We start from the raw sequence: 15,294 nt of genomic DNA on the forward strand, positions 1-15,294 counted from the left end.
AAGCAAAACATGTTTGTTTACTTTATTTATATCTCACCTCTCTCCCCATAGGGACTCAAGGCAGCTAATAATAACATGACACAACCCAATGGAATTTAAAAACAAGGCAAATATAAACATTAAAAAATTAAATATTTGTGTCATAAATACAAAAGTTAAAATACAATGCAAATACAATTAAAGTTACATTTAAAAGCTGAACACTCACACCCCCAAATCTCACCCATAACATTAGCAGCTGCCCTGTATATAGATAAACTTCCCTCTTTCAAAAGTAGTAGTTCCAAGAAAATGACATTTCTAAATATGTATTTAGATTGTATCTAAGATTGTATTTGAGTAGGCACATTAGAAATAAAAGCTGGGTGCAGAGATGGTCAGCAAAAACCGAACTGGAGATAAGGGGCCCTTATTCACTATACATATATAACACCATGATTCTACTTTAACTGCTATATTTGCATCCAATGGTCAAAGGCCCTTCCTTAAATTACCAGTCCCAAGATTCCATAGGATGGAACCATAGTAGTAAAGTATAATTGTGTAGTGTGAAAGAGCCTAACTGAGAGGATTTGAACCCCAGAAAGGAGGAGCCGAGATCATTAGTACTGTCAGCAGCAAGTAAGCTTTTTTTAAAAGCTTATAGTGGAAGAAGGAAATGAATTAAAAGGAGATGGAATAGATGAAACAATCTCTCAGTTATTGTTGCTAATTTGGGCCAAAGTCAACAGAAGAAGTGTTCTGACCTTAAGCAAAATGAAGGATGGCTCTTAAGAAGAAAAAACATAGTGCCTTTCCATTGCGGCATTTCCCTATCTAGTCAAGTGCAACTAATATACATAATATATTCATTAATAATTGAGTAAAAGAAATTACCGCCCAACAAAGTCCCCATTCAACAAGACAGGCTTGGAAAAAACATGTGGAATATGGTCTAGGATGAGACTAATCTGTGAGGGGGAAAAACAACCAAGAAATTGAACTGGTAACTTGATCGCTCTGTGGGTTTCATTTTTTGAGACTGTGACTGATCATAGGAGATAACAAACTGGTAAAAAGCTAGACCAAGCACCCAAAAAAAATCAGTGAAACTATAAACTACCATGATATGGGGAGTACATTTTTTAAAAATGAGAAAGTAAGAACAGTCTGGTGTTCCAGTAATACTTCTCATTACTGTGTTTCATGACCCTCCATCCCCACCTTGACTTTAAAAAGAAGGAAAGACAGAGAATCCTGCTAGTGCTGTAAATTCTGGCCAGCTCAATTATTTTGTATGTTGCAGCCAGGCTGTATTCAGAAATGAGGCTGGTAGTTCCCTGATGAACCCTTCCATGTCACTGGACAGGGTAAAAATAATAAATTGGTCATTGTGAGACTTTATGCATTTCATGGGCATTGAGGAACCTGTTTTAGATTCTTTTCTTGCAGCTGCCTCTGGTTGACAGTAAATGGTAGACCACCATTGCCATATTTCATACCCTTTCATTTACTCACTTGTCATCTGCTACTGAAGTATCCTTGCTCGTAGTGTACTGTCCACTCATCAATTGCTGGTCAGGATGAACAATGACCTCATCAACATCTATCTATCTCTCTTCCAATCATTTCTACAAGTAAGCAACTCTATATTGACATTGTCACAATTGAAGTAAAACAGAAATGTCACACGCACACACACACACGATAAGCTGAAATATATTTATCAGCTGGGGCTCACCTCTGGAAGCAGCTACCTGCAAAAACTGCTTCAGCTTTTGACATGGAGGAATTGGTCAAGTCTGTATAAAGCTTGTGCCATTACTTCATTCTTATTTCTTTGGCTGTCCAAAAATACTATTCTTCAACATAGCCGATTTCCCAATTTATGAAACATTTTCTTGAGCACTAAAGCTGGTTGCTTGGATCTATATTGATCGTTCCCAAAAAAGTGAAGGGTGGCTTTTGCTTGCAGAAGGAACCATCGCTGAATGGATGCTCTCTACTAGAGGACGGGGATGAGAAAGTGATTCTTACAGCTTCCCCCTTCCTTCTACAGCTTCTGATGCTGTTTAGGTGGATATCCCACCCCTCAAGAACATATTTTAGGAAGGTACAGAGAACTACAGGTGAGAAAAGACTATCACCTCCAGACTCTAAGCCCCCTTCTTCCAGTGTGAATGGAGTTCTCATAAGCGTTCCTTTTGGATTTAATCCAAAGGATCTTTTTTCCTCTACCACACAGCTCTCTTGTGATCTATGGCACCCATCCACTAGCGTAACCAGCAGTAAGAACCAGAGCTTCAGTCCAAAAATCTTTGAAATGCCACAGTTGTCCACCCCTGAACAATATAAGGTCACAACAGCTGATACATACATATTGTCTGACTTCTGTCTTCTAAACCTGTGCATTATTATCATCATCACTATTCCCATTATATTTGTTATTATATTTATTTGTATTCCACTTTTATCTTTTGATTGAAATGCATAGTACTGAATCACACAAAATGTTGTACTGTACCACTGCACTAATATCTTTTTATTAGGGTACTGTATTGTAATCTGAAATCAAGTCACACTAGGTTTGATGCTATTAACATTTTGGTGGAACAAAATGTAAATATAACATAAAAGGAATTTATAGGTGTTTATGTTGGCTTTAGCATGCAGGGTAACAGCTAAAATGGCAGAACCACAGTTTGTAGTGTGAACCTCTTGGTATACAAAGCTGTGTCAAATAGGCATGGTTGAAAAATGGAATCAGCAGCTTCAGTTAGCTAAAGGTAAAGTTAAACCATCAAATTTTTTATACAGTGTGTCATGATTTCATCTTATACATAAATCAGATATATATGATGCTGTATCTGTCAAAATCAGAATATGGGAAAGAATTTTAAAATGCAATGTTGTTAAACAGAACCAAATAGAAAATCTCCAAACTGCCAATCTATTTCACTTACGTATTGTGGGCAAAGTAAAGGAAATGGAATAGGCTCATCCTATAAGAATTTATTTAACCATGATATACTGTCATTTTTTTATTCTTGTTTTTTTTTTCTTTTTGTTTTATTTTCTTTGTTATTGCTTTTGAATTTTGTGGTAGGTATAGTATAATTTATTATATATGTGAGTGTGCGCGTGTAACATTTATATTAATTAGTGGCCTGATTCCATTGGTTAATTTCAACTACTTGCTACTAGAGTAGTTCTGCTGACTCAGTTGCAGAACAGTGTGTCAACGTTTTATTGATTCAATGAGTCTTCTTTACTGAGAACTGTCAATACAATCATGGCCCATATATAGTTAGATCAAGCTATGTTATGCCATACTCTGCTAAATATATTATATAAAATATAATTTTAAAATAGTTTATATTATATTGTTTTCTATAAAAATATGTCCTGCATGAACTTTTTGCTGAATCAGTTTTAAAATTTCAGAGGTTTCAAGACATATACATTTTTCAAGGACTATTTTTGCATTGTCTGGAAAATTGCTCATTGCTTCCCCAAAAAACAAAATTAGGGAAGAATTACATCTATACAAATTGCAAGTCCCTTTCTGGATTCAAATGAATAATACTCAGGAAAATCAGGAAAAGACACTGATTTCTTTTAGTTCATCTTCCCTTTTCCTATCAAAAATATTTGACAATTTCTGTTACATTATTCAACCCTATTGTTTATCTTCCATAGAATGTAGCTTGGGCAGGGAAATCAAGACACAAAGAAACAGTACTTAAAGGACTGTCTAACCTATCATTGCATTACAAATACCAAGCATTTCCATTGAAAGGGATGATACCAGCAACAACAATAATAACAATCTCAGATCACATTTATTGGGAACTCAAATCCCAGCTAGAAAATTGTTCTCTGCAAGACTTGTTAGTGAAACCTGAAAAAAATCAAGAGCATTAACATTTTTTAAATTTCAGATTTGGAAAATTCCTCAAATTTTAATTGGTTTTCACAAAAGTCTCTCCTCCTCAAAGCCCTGAACACCTTCTTTCTCGCCAGGAAAGCGTTCGGGGCTTTGCAGAGCAGAGAAGCTGCCGAACACCTTCCTGGCGAGAACAAATGTCTGGATTTCTCCTGTTTTCAGAGGGTTGTTCTTTATTTATTGTCCTGATTTTAGAGTTTTTTTAAATACCGAGGGCTATCTGGGTTATCTAAGTCCATACTGCCCTATATCCCTGTTCAATGTTTGGTGCTAAATTCTCAAATATAGTAATTCCTACATAACATTACCATGTATTGAACTGCTTTTTCTGTTGATTTGTTGTAAACATGATGTTTTGGTGCTTAATTTGTAAAATCTTAATGTAATTTGATGTTTAATAGGCTTTTCCTTAATCCCTCCTTATTATCCAACATTTTTGCTTATCCAATGCTTTTATTTTTCAGTGATTGTTTTTTTTGGGGGGGTGCCAAAATTCTGTTCGCCTACACTTGAAAAATACCTAGGGCCAGCTCTATATGCAAGTATTCAAAACTAAGTTTCATTGGATTCAATATGTCTTACTCCCAGATAACTGAGCATAGGAAATTCAAAGGGTTTAAGATCACTGCAAGGTGATCTTAAATCACAGCAGGTTGTAAGGTATAATGATTATTTGATACCTCTGCTGCAAGTCAAGATAGCTGCTCAGTACATAATTCAGGTAGTACATTTGTCCAGTCACTTTATTGCACACTGAACCGCAGGCTGAGCATGCAACAGAGTGATCAAATCACATTCCGTTCAACATAATAATGAGAATTCAATTCTCATTTGGTCACTGTGCACTCAGACCACCTATTGATTATTCAAATCAGCTGAAAGAAAAGATTTTCTCTGTCATTGAAAAATAAATTCTGCTAGACATCAGGATGCCTGAGGACAATATACTTAATCAAGTTTTAAATATTTATCAATACACATAACTTACTTCTGAGACACAGCTGGTTTAGGAACTGGCTGGTTAGCTGTACTGGACACTCCACAATGAAAAGAACAAGAACAGACAAAAAATAACAGAAGAATTCAGTATCCATGGTTTCACTTGCCCATGCTCCAAAATATTATTTCCTGGAAATGTTTACAGGCCTCTCAAAGTCCTCCAGTGTAATTCTACTATATGCTTCTATGATGTCTGTAGACGGTCCACATTGCACAGGCATATAACAGGATTGGGAGGACAATAGCTTTATAAAGAAGCATCTTGGTATCCCTATGAATGTCCAGATCCTCAAATACTTTCTGCACTCCCAGAGCTCAGACTGTGTTGTATTTCAGTGTCAATGTTGACTTTTGTGGAGAGGTGGCTGCCAAGATAGTGGAAATTGTCAACATTTTCTAATGTTACACCATTAAGCTGTATTTCTGACATGGCGGGGTATAAAAGAATGACGGCAGGGGGGAGTCTTTTTAAATCCCACCTCCGCCACAAATATAATAAAAAGCGGAGACACCAAATATATCGTACCCACTCTCCACTCTACTCACGCTCACACGCAAGCACAAGTATGTGAAATGCAAGGGTATATCATTTGATTTTAGATTTTCTTTTAAAATGGTAGCTGCCACCAACCTAAAATGTCTTTAGGATTTTTGTTGTTAAATGTGTCTGAGGCAAACTTCTCCCATTCCTTGCCCACATTGTTTTCACCCCAGGCTCCCAAACTGATGTTCACTATGAGGCTTTTCTGTGATATTTTGTTGTTGTATTGCTGGAACTTTTATTAAGGCTTCTTGATGGAAAATATATTCTGTGGAGGCTCTTAAAAGTTGAAAATAGAATAAAAATTTATTTTCTTAAAAACAGGGTTTTTTTTCTTAAAAACAGAGGTTCATAAGCATAATTGGTTACAGACGTTCTTCAGCTAAACTTAGTTGTATGTTTCAGATTACTTCACTTAATTTCAAACAATTCCAACCAACCAAACTATCTATTGGTCACAAAAAAAAAAACCCTTGCTGTATTTGCTGAGAATAGACATGAGTTCGCCTGGGTTGTAACTCTAACCTAGAGTCCTTCTATTAACCAGCCCAGTAGTGAGAGTCAATCCCTTGAGTTATCTTCCCCTCAAGAGATCCAAACTGCCTGACTTAGCCTGTCAGTTTCCACAGCTTTTAGTTCTCTCACACACACACACCCTCCAAATCCAAAACCGAACTGATCTCTTCAAACCCTAAAACAGAACTCCCTGGAGGTTTTTTTTTCTCTGCACTCTAAGACTTGGCTCCTCCCATCTGCTCTGGTTGGCCAATCCTAGGAATCTCTCTCTAAGCTCCTGCCTCTTTCTAACCACACTCAAGATGGCTGCCTGGCATTCCTCTACAAAATGGATGCCTGCCTCACTCACTGTTACAAAGGCTTCATTCTTGGCCTAATAGGTAAGGTTCACTACACAGGGGGACTGGCTGATGCTTTCTGGAAGAGCACTTTGGTTTTCTCGATGTTCAGTGAAAGGCCAAGTTTTTCATATGCTTCTACAAAGGTGTTTACAGTGGCTGCTGAATGAGCACAGACTACATTATCATCAGAATATTGGAGTTCTATAGAAGATGTTGTTGTGACATTGGTTTTGGCTTTCAGTCTGCTGAGGTTAAATAGCTTGCCATCTGTCTGATAGATGATTTCCACTTCAGTGGGAAGTTTATTTATTTATTTACATTTATTTTACATTTATTTAAAGGCGGGGTAAGCCTTTCTCTCCGAGGAGACTCAAAGCGGCTTACAGTAAATAGGCAAAAATGCAATGCCTAAAAACAATGTAAAAACAACAATTCATATAAAACAATCTACAAAACAACAGTTCATATAAAGCAGATACCATTACAAAATAAAATCACATTATATAAAATTTTAAGAATGTCCAAGATTAAAATCCATTCATCCAGAATCCCATCATTTATCCAGTTTCCCATCAACAAGATAAAGTATGTTCATGAATTTGTAAGGACATCCAATTTTTTTGGAGGATGGTCCAGAGAGCACTGCAATTCACTGTGTCGAATGCCTTTGTAAGGTCAATGAATGCTATGTACAGATACTGATTTTGTTCCCTGCATTCTTCTTGATGCTGTGGGACAGGGAGGGGTTTTGAAAATTTCGGGGGGGGGGGGGTTGAACCCCTGACCCACCCGCCCCCCGGGTTCAGACCTGTCAATATCTGCTTGAGATAGTGCCTGGAGAGACTCTTAATGTTTTACATCTCATAGACTTAGCATGGGGATTTGGTTAACCAGTTAAAATTCACGAGTAAACCAGGGTTTTTTTTAACCTGAAAAATTTCGGGGGGGGGGGGGGGTTGAACCCCTAACCCCCCCCCCCCCTCGCTACAGGTCTGCTGTGGGAGTCAGTGGGTTAAGTTAAGATGGAACCATGAATAGGATGGCCTAAGACATCATGGTGGAATGACAACTAAGGCTGATCCCAATATGGATTTATGTAACTTACATTTTGGAGGCAATGCACTATACTGCTCCTGATTTTAAATGACACCCTACAATAGATAGATAGATAGATAGATAGATAGATAGATAGATAGATAGATAGATAGATAGATAGATAGATAGATTTTAAACTGATTATTTGTAACTGGAGGTTGCCCTGAGAAATTTTTAAAAACTGAAATATGGAATAAAACTGTCTTAAATATATAAATAAAACTAGTTGTTTGTGTAAGACCACAGTTCCTTTCCATCCTTTAAAACTACTATTTTTTGTTCTAAGCATATATTTGTCATGAAAATAGCTAGGCATAATAATAACAGTACTATTCTAACAAAGAAATTGTAAAGCATGTATGTATGTCCATATTCAGAACTTGGTGATGTTTTTAAAAATGCAGTCCAAAATAAATATAAACAGGATACATATTTTAAACCATCTTTGCAGAACTGAACAAAAGCTTCAGTGTGGCTGTTTTCTGTTTTTAGCAGTAGCACCTAATCAGAAACATCATAATTACAAACAATTTTAGTCTTTCTGGAATGTTAGAATTTTAAGCTCCCAAGTTTTTTTCCCTTCTTCTTTGTGGTTCCAATGTCTTGGGAGACATAAGGTGATGGTTTTTCCACACCTGAAAATGATGTTTTTCCTTCTGACCCTTTTATCAACAACCTCTATTAACACATTACAGATATAATCTCAAGACCTTATGGCATGTACTTGCCACTACTTGCATAACTTACTGTGGACACAGGATCACAGTGACTTTGAACATAATTTTCCACACTACAGGAGATTAAATAGACCACCTCTGAAGAAGGCAAGCAGCAGCAATGGCCCTGGAGTAACACCAAGCAAACTTCACCCTGTTTCCTCACCACTTACATCACATATAGACACATGTGCATTCATGCACATGCACACACATATGGACACACAATTTTAGAAAATGTTCAGGCTCCTGCAGCATAAGTAATACAGTGATTTAAAAACTAGGATGTTTTATTTGATATACCCTTTCTTAAACTAGAGCCCACTTAATTAAATGCATCAACAAGCATTCATTACAGGATTCAAATCTATCAACTTGTTCAAGTCTCCTTGCACAAATTTTGCAAGCCTCCTTGAATCTTAGTTTCAAGAAATGATATGATTGTGATTTAAACTGTAATTATATTTGATCCTTTTAACTAGAGATGCCAGTGAGTGAATACAGAACTTTGTTCTAGTCCCTCCTTGCCAAAGTTAACTGAAGAAATTATTAGACCCTGTTTCAAGGCATTCTCCCCCAACCTGGTAATTTATTCCTCCCTCTATTCATTTACTTGCCTCCCACGAGTCTTCCCAAGATGTAGAGGACCCCAGAAAGAAGAAACACTATAGATGCAGTGTGGTGGCATCCATGGATCCACTCCTACTCTTACCCACAATCTTACCACCTAGTAAGTCAGGCAGCATGTTTATGGCAGACTCCCTTGTCATGCTTCCAATAACAACTCTGTTTTGAATATTAACTGGAAACTAGCCAATGCAACTTGGTCAAAAACCAAAACATGCCATTAAATTTTGAAGCATCTACCATGAAGTTCCAAAAAGTGAAGAAAGACCCTTCACCCCCCTTTGATTTTTGAATTGAAATTGGCCATAGAATTTTGGGTAATTATTTTAAAAAATCAGCCTCTACCACCATTTCTTGAAGACTTAGGATAGCGCTCTTTTAATACTCGTAAAAAGCCTGCTGTTGGGGGGTTTTAACTTTCCAGTTTGAAACAAGGTATTACCACTTGAACAACAACCAACAGCAACAAATTTTGAGTCATATATCATGCATCCCTGATGAATTCTGGCTGCCCCCATTTTTTTTTGTTTCTAGCGAGGGCCTTGTTTGCAGTGTCAGCTTGAAAGTTGGCAGTACAATGTCAATGACATCTAAAAACACTCGCTCTCATTTGGAGCCATGTAGCATGATGAATTATGTCTGGCACAGACAAACAGAAGTTCCTTTTTGTTAACATAGATTTCCTGTAGTTTTTACTTCTTTTTTAAAATCAATTCTAAAAGGGACCCAAGAGCAACACAGTCAACCATTAACTGATGAAAATATGCAAAAACCAAACAATATATAAAAAAGCAATAAAATAGAAAAAGAAGATGTAAGAATAGTAAAGTGGTGAAAAAGAAATTGCTAATAAGCCTGGGGACACAGTTCACAGTGAAGCTTGCTTACTGAATCAATTTGCAGCAATTACAATACCAATTACAGTCAGGTGACTCTTTCAAAAGAGACCCACAGTGGCCAGATATAGTGACCCCTCTGGGCTCATTCTTAACTCCTGAAGCTTAGTAATGAATTTAAATTCCAAGGGCAACTTTCCCAATATTTATAAACCCTCTGGTTATATATCATCATTGATTATGATACATATAAACACACTACTAGATTATTTATCTTCCCTGGCAAAAATGTCAATCAAGCAGAGATTAAAGGAAGGTTTCTTTCATTATATTTTCAGAATATTAAGGTGACCTTAGTGGTCCTCACTAGTCTTTTTCACCTTTCTTTTCCAGTTATATAGTATGCCTATTACAATTTTATTCTACACACACATAGTTGTTTTGATTTTCTATACAGCTGGTATTCTCAGAAAAGTATAAAATAAAAACACACATACAATAAAAATAACAAACAGCCACAAAACCCTAGTTTTTGTAAGGACGTCATTGCACTAAACACTATTCCATAGCAGTTGCACGATCACTAATACCGGTTACAAACCAGGATAAACACTATCATTATTGCATTTCTCTTCACGTACGCAAGTGCACTGATTCACCTAACTATGGCCCCACAACCATACTTTTGCATATCTCTGTAACTGTGCCTTTTTGCAGCTCTGTTCTGTCATTTAGTTTTATTATTAGTTCCAGTGTTATGTCATTTCATCTCTACAAAAACCAAAGGTTCGGGGTCCCGGCATGCCTAGGTTCCGAAGTTCCAAATGAGACACAAACAGGGTGAAGGCAAGGATCACTGGTTTTATTCAGCCAAAAGTGGATGTCGGAGAGAAAGCACTCTCAAATCACATCTAAAGACAATGGAAAGACTTGACAGCAACTCAAAGAATTGACTTTTGCTACTCTGAGCACTAATTGCTGCAAGTTATGATTCATACACTGATTGGTGGAGGTGCACAGCCTGCTGCCGCAGCTGATTATTTCTCTAGTCTGGAGGGAAATTTAATAAACTGTCATTGCTCAATTTGAAACTTGTGGCTGTTTTCTGTGACTATTTTCTTTGGGTGCTTAAAGGAAAGAACATGGACAAGGCCTGGGGCTGAAGGTATTTGATGAGTTTATTCCTGTCAGCCAGGATCTCACAATGGACCTGACCTGAGAAAACAGTGGGTGCCAAAATACATTGATGAGTTCCCAGGGAGAGACAAAGGTGACTCGGTGGCTTTTTGGGATGGCTGGGGATTAATTCATTATTGGCAGGAAGGATGGCACTGGGTGATTGTTTCAACCACCTGGAGGAATAATGGGATTAACCCTATGCCTTCCCTCTGAGTGCATGTACAATTGTGTAAATAGGAGACCCTACACAGTCATTTGATCAGACCCCTACAGGTCACAGGTTTTGGGGCCCTGATTTCCTATAAACACCAGCAATGCTTAGTTTTAGCAGTTGTTATTTTTTTAAAAAAACAACAACTTAGGAATAGTGGTGAGAGTCGGAGATGAGGAGATTCCCATCCCTTGAAGTCACTATCAACCTGCTGGCACAGCGATTTGCCTGCCTTGTACAATTAAGTCCTAAACCTACACTCATAAGAGAGTAGTGCAGTGGGTTAAAGTATCTGAGCTGCTGAACTTGCTGACCAAAAGGTCAGCAGTTCAAATCCAGGGAGGGGGGGTGAACTCCTGCTGTTAGCTCCAGCTTCTGCCAACCTAGCAGTTTGAAAACATGCAAATGTGAATAGATCAATAGGTACCGCTCTAGCAGGAAGATAACGGCACTCCATGCAGTCATGCCAGCCACATGACCTTGGAGTTGTCTATGGACAATGCCGGCTCTTTGGCTTAGAAATGGAGATGAGCACCAACCCCCAGAATTGGATACAACTAGACTTAATGCCAGGGGGAAAACCTTTACTTTTACCTTTAAGTACGAGGTGATTACATTACATCCTCCTCCTGCTGAATATTGACATTCTGCAACCATGTATCTGCCAATATGTCTGTCTTTTGTGTCATTGTGCAGTGGGAATGCTATCTGCAACCCGTTCAAATAAAGTGCTACATTTAAGATACTGACAATTAGGTACACTCATCCAATATTCTGCAACTGCATGTCTGGTCTCTTGTTGATCAGTCCCAGCTGGAGTTAGCCCATTGAGTCAATTATTGGAGAGTGAGTAAACATGTAGTTGAATCAAACTGATTCAATGACACTGCTCCTGTTGTGACAATAGGATTGAGTTCTATATAAGATGGCTACACTTCTAGAATTCTGTTTATGCAGCCATGAAATGAATAAATCCACTCTACAATGATTTTTCAAAAGTACAGATTCAAAGGAAACTTAGATACGTGCATGTTACCCATGACATTCCAGGCAACATAATATAATGGAAACGAAATAATAACAGTGGTAAATGACTGAGGGATGAAAATAAGAACTTTCCTCATGACAAAAAGGATAAGCAACCAACACAAAACAAGACTTCTTTGAGGCATGCACTCTCCAATGTAGGGAGGTACCACTGAATAGATTTGCTCAAGCATTTAGAGAAGAGCCTCTGATTGCTGTTTTACTACAAGTAAGAGCAATTAAACTTGCCAGATTGAAATTTTGACCAAAGTTTCACGAAACTGTGGTCCTTCTCCAAGTTTTCAGGTGGTGGCACAAATCCCAGTGGGAGTACCACTGGAAAAGAAGGAAAATGTGTTTTTGTGTATGGGTTGGCTTAACGACTAGGTACAATGGGTTCTCTGGCTCATTGCAAAAATGTTTGTGTGTGTGTCATGATTGTGCAGTTTTGGGGCACGGTAAAGCCAGGAGGGCTAATGTTCTGATTCATGTGCCCCTTTTTTTTGTACAAGCCCTATCGGCAGTGGTAAAGGATATGAAAATATTCTCTGAGAGATTATAATGAATTTTCCACAAGGTTCCTGCAGCAGCATGGGATCTGGACAATTTCTATGATATGTAGACAATAAGAAGCCCTGAGAATTTTGGTAATTGCTGCAGCTATTGTGACCTGCTTAACAGTCAGAAATGTTTTGGCTTTTCTCAACTAACTCTGGGTTACCATCTTATCTAGTTTCTAGACTGTACCTACATTTTATCCATATTCTGGACCCATTGCCCCTAGGCCCATTTCAATAGTCATGATTCAGAGGCATTTGTAACCTCCCAACCCTTGACTGTTCTACTTCTGTGGTTCACCCAGGGACATTTTAGACTAGGGTCCTGAAATCTCAAGAAATGGGATATGGCCGACATATTAGTCCTAAATTGTAACCCTATGAAAAGCATTATTTGATTTAATATGCCACAAAAATACAGTTTTCATGTTCATTTTGTGAAGGAGTATGTAAGGGCTCAAATTAACCGCAGGAAAAAGCCTGAGAGAAACTTTAGAAGAGAGTCAGTGAGGAAAGGCTTCCTTTATGGCAGTGGTTCTCAACCTGTGGGCCATGGCCCAGCAGTGGGCTGTGAGAACGAAAATCCGGTCCACGAACTTCCTTCCTCTTTATTTTATTTTATTTTATTAATTTTATTTCCACTCCTTTCCCCAGAGCTGCCCATTGCATTAGATTTTCTGTGGGCTAGCAGATGGCAACTACTCGATGGCATATGTTCTGTGTCAGAAACTGAAGCTGATGTGGTCTATCCAATGCAATTTTCTGAATCAGCATCCCAAATAACCAAATCAAATCTAAAGTTGACCAAAAACTGATTCGTAACCTTTTTGGTACTAATGTTGGAGAGTGGTACCTGTTAAAAGTGGGCCCTGGTAAAGTGGGCCCTGGTTAAAAAAAAAAAAGGTTGGGTCAAACAAAAGTAACAAATGGCCATTCTTGAGGGAGGGCTTCACACATAGCTCAATGTCAGCAAAAGAAGTTTCCTGCTCAGATGCCTGATAAATTTCTTTGGTCAACCTGAAGAACAGTGAAGAGGAGGGGGAAACAGTGTCAAGCTCGTGAGACAGTTTGTACCACCTTCGGTTTCATCCTTAATCCTTACCTCACATAAGGTGCTTTTTCATTGTTATTTGTGTTTCCCATTTTTTTCTCCATTTCATTTTGCCATCTTACCCTTTAAAACCCTACAAAAATGTGCAACTTTTTCTGTCTCTGGTAGCTTAAGCTTAAAATCAGTGGTTCGTTGAATGACATTTTTCAGAATCTTTCTGATAGGTAGTGAAACCCACAAATCTTTTTACTTCTCTGTCACACAAAATAAATGGTAAATGTGGGCTTTCATGCTTGCACAGAAAACAGTTTGTGGGGGAAATAACAACAGGTAAAAGGTCAACAGTGGCACCCATGTAGAAATGCTATAACACTGCCGGTATTAATAATTAAAAGGACATGAAATCTCAATAAATATTAAGTTCTTTGCTTCTTTAAAAGAAAAGAACTATACCCAGTGGCTTTTTTGTTCAGGCAATCCAATTTAAGCCACAGAAATGGAGAATGCGTTTTAGTCGACCATACATGCTTTTCCTGTATAAATGTAAAGCACATCTCTCTAAGTCAGGATTATGAAAGGTACACTTGATTTAACAATATTGTTTTGACATGTAATGACTGCAGGGCATTTATTATACATTCTGTTAATCCTGAGACTTGGATTTTGTCAGGGTTAGGATTGGAATCTGAATGATACATCAGCTTAAAAATAAAGCATAAAACTGGAAAGCTTCATTTGGTACCTTATTTCTTCTGCAAAACCTAACATATTACTGGAAACATGTCTTTTTTGCATTTCTGATGCTCTTAAATCTGAATCACAGTAATCCTACTTAAGGTGATCATGTTAGCTGAAGATTAGATTTGTACATTTACGGTGCTATGATGCTTGGGGGGAAAGAAACCATGTATCAGATTTTCTAGAGAATCATCATAAGCCAATGTTTCAACAGTGAGCATTGTTTCAAAAATATGCAAATTCCTCTCAATATTTTATGCACATGTTAGTGAAAACTATCTGAAATCATTTCATTGAATGCTCTAGGGACCAATACATTGGTAAGAGATTTCCACCGAAAAAGGATTAAAGGATTTACATTGAGTCACTTCAAAAATGAGGTTGCAGGAACTGTACTTTTGCATTGTTTTGTTACACAAAACCAGAAAGATATGTTCCAACGTTTCCTTACCTTGGGCTTCAGGACATTATAGGGGACTTCAACTCCAGAAACTACAGTCAGCATGCCAATGGCAGGGAAACTGAAAATGGTAGTCCAACTGGAAATGGTAGTCCAACAATCATAGGAGAACCATAGGTTTAGAACCATTGATTTACACTAAGAATATTTCTACAAATAACCCACTCTTGCCTCTGTGCTTGTCCTCCAGATGTTGTGGGTATCATAGAGACCTCCCAATGTAGTTGGAATGCAAGTCCGAGTAGCCTTAGCAGTATAACCAATGATGATGAGTGCTCGGAGTTGCAGTCCAACACAGACGTCAGATGTCCAGGTGATCTCCTTCGTACTGAATTACAGTTACTGTACAGTCAACTATCCACAGTTGTTGGAGTTAGGGGTGCAGGACCTCTGCACAGGTTAAAAAAAACACGAATAAAAAAACTGAGAGAACATCTCTCTAGCACTCTCTAGCTCCTCCAACAAAACACCAGAAG

Source organism: Anolis carolinensis, chromosome 4 (genome assembly GCF_035594765.1).
Source record: "Anolis carolinensis isolate JA03-04 chromosome 4, rAnoCar3.1.pri, whole genome shotgun sequence".
NCBI lineage: Eukaryota > Metazoa > Chordata > Lepidosauria > Squamata > Dactyloidae > Anolis > Anolis carolinensis.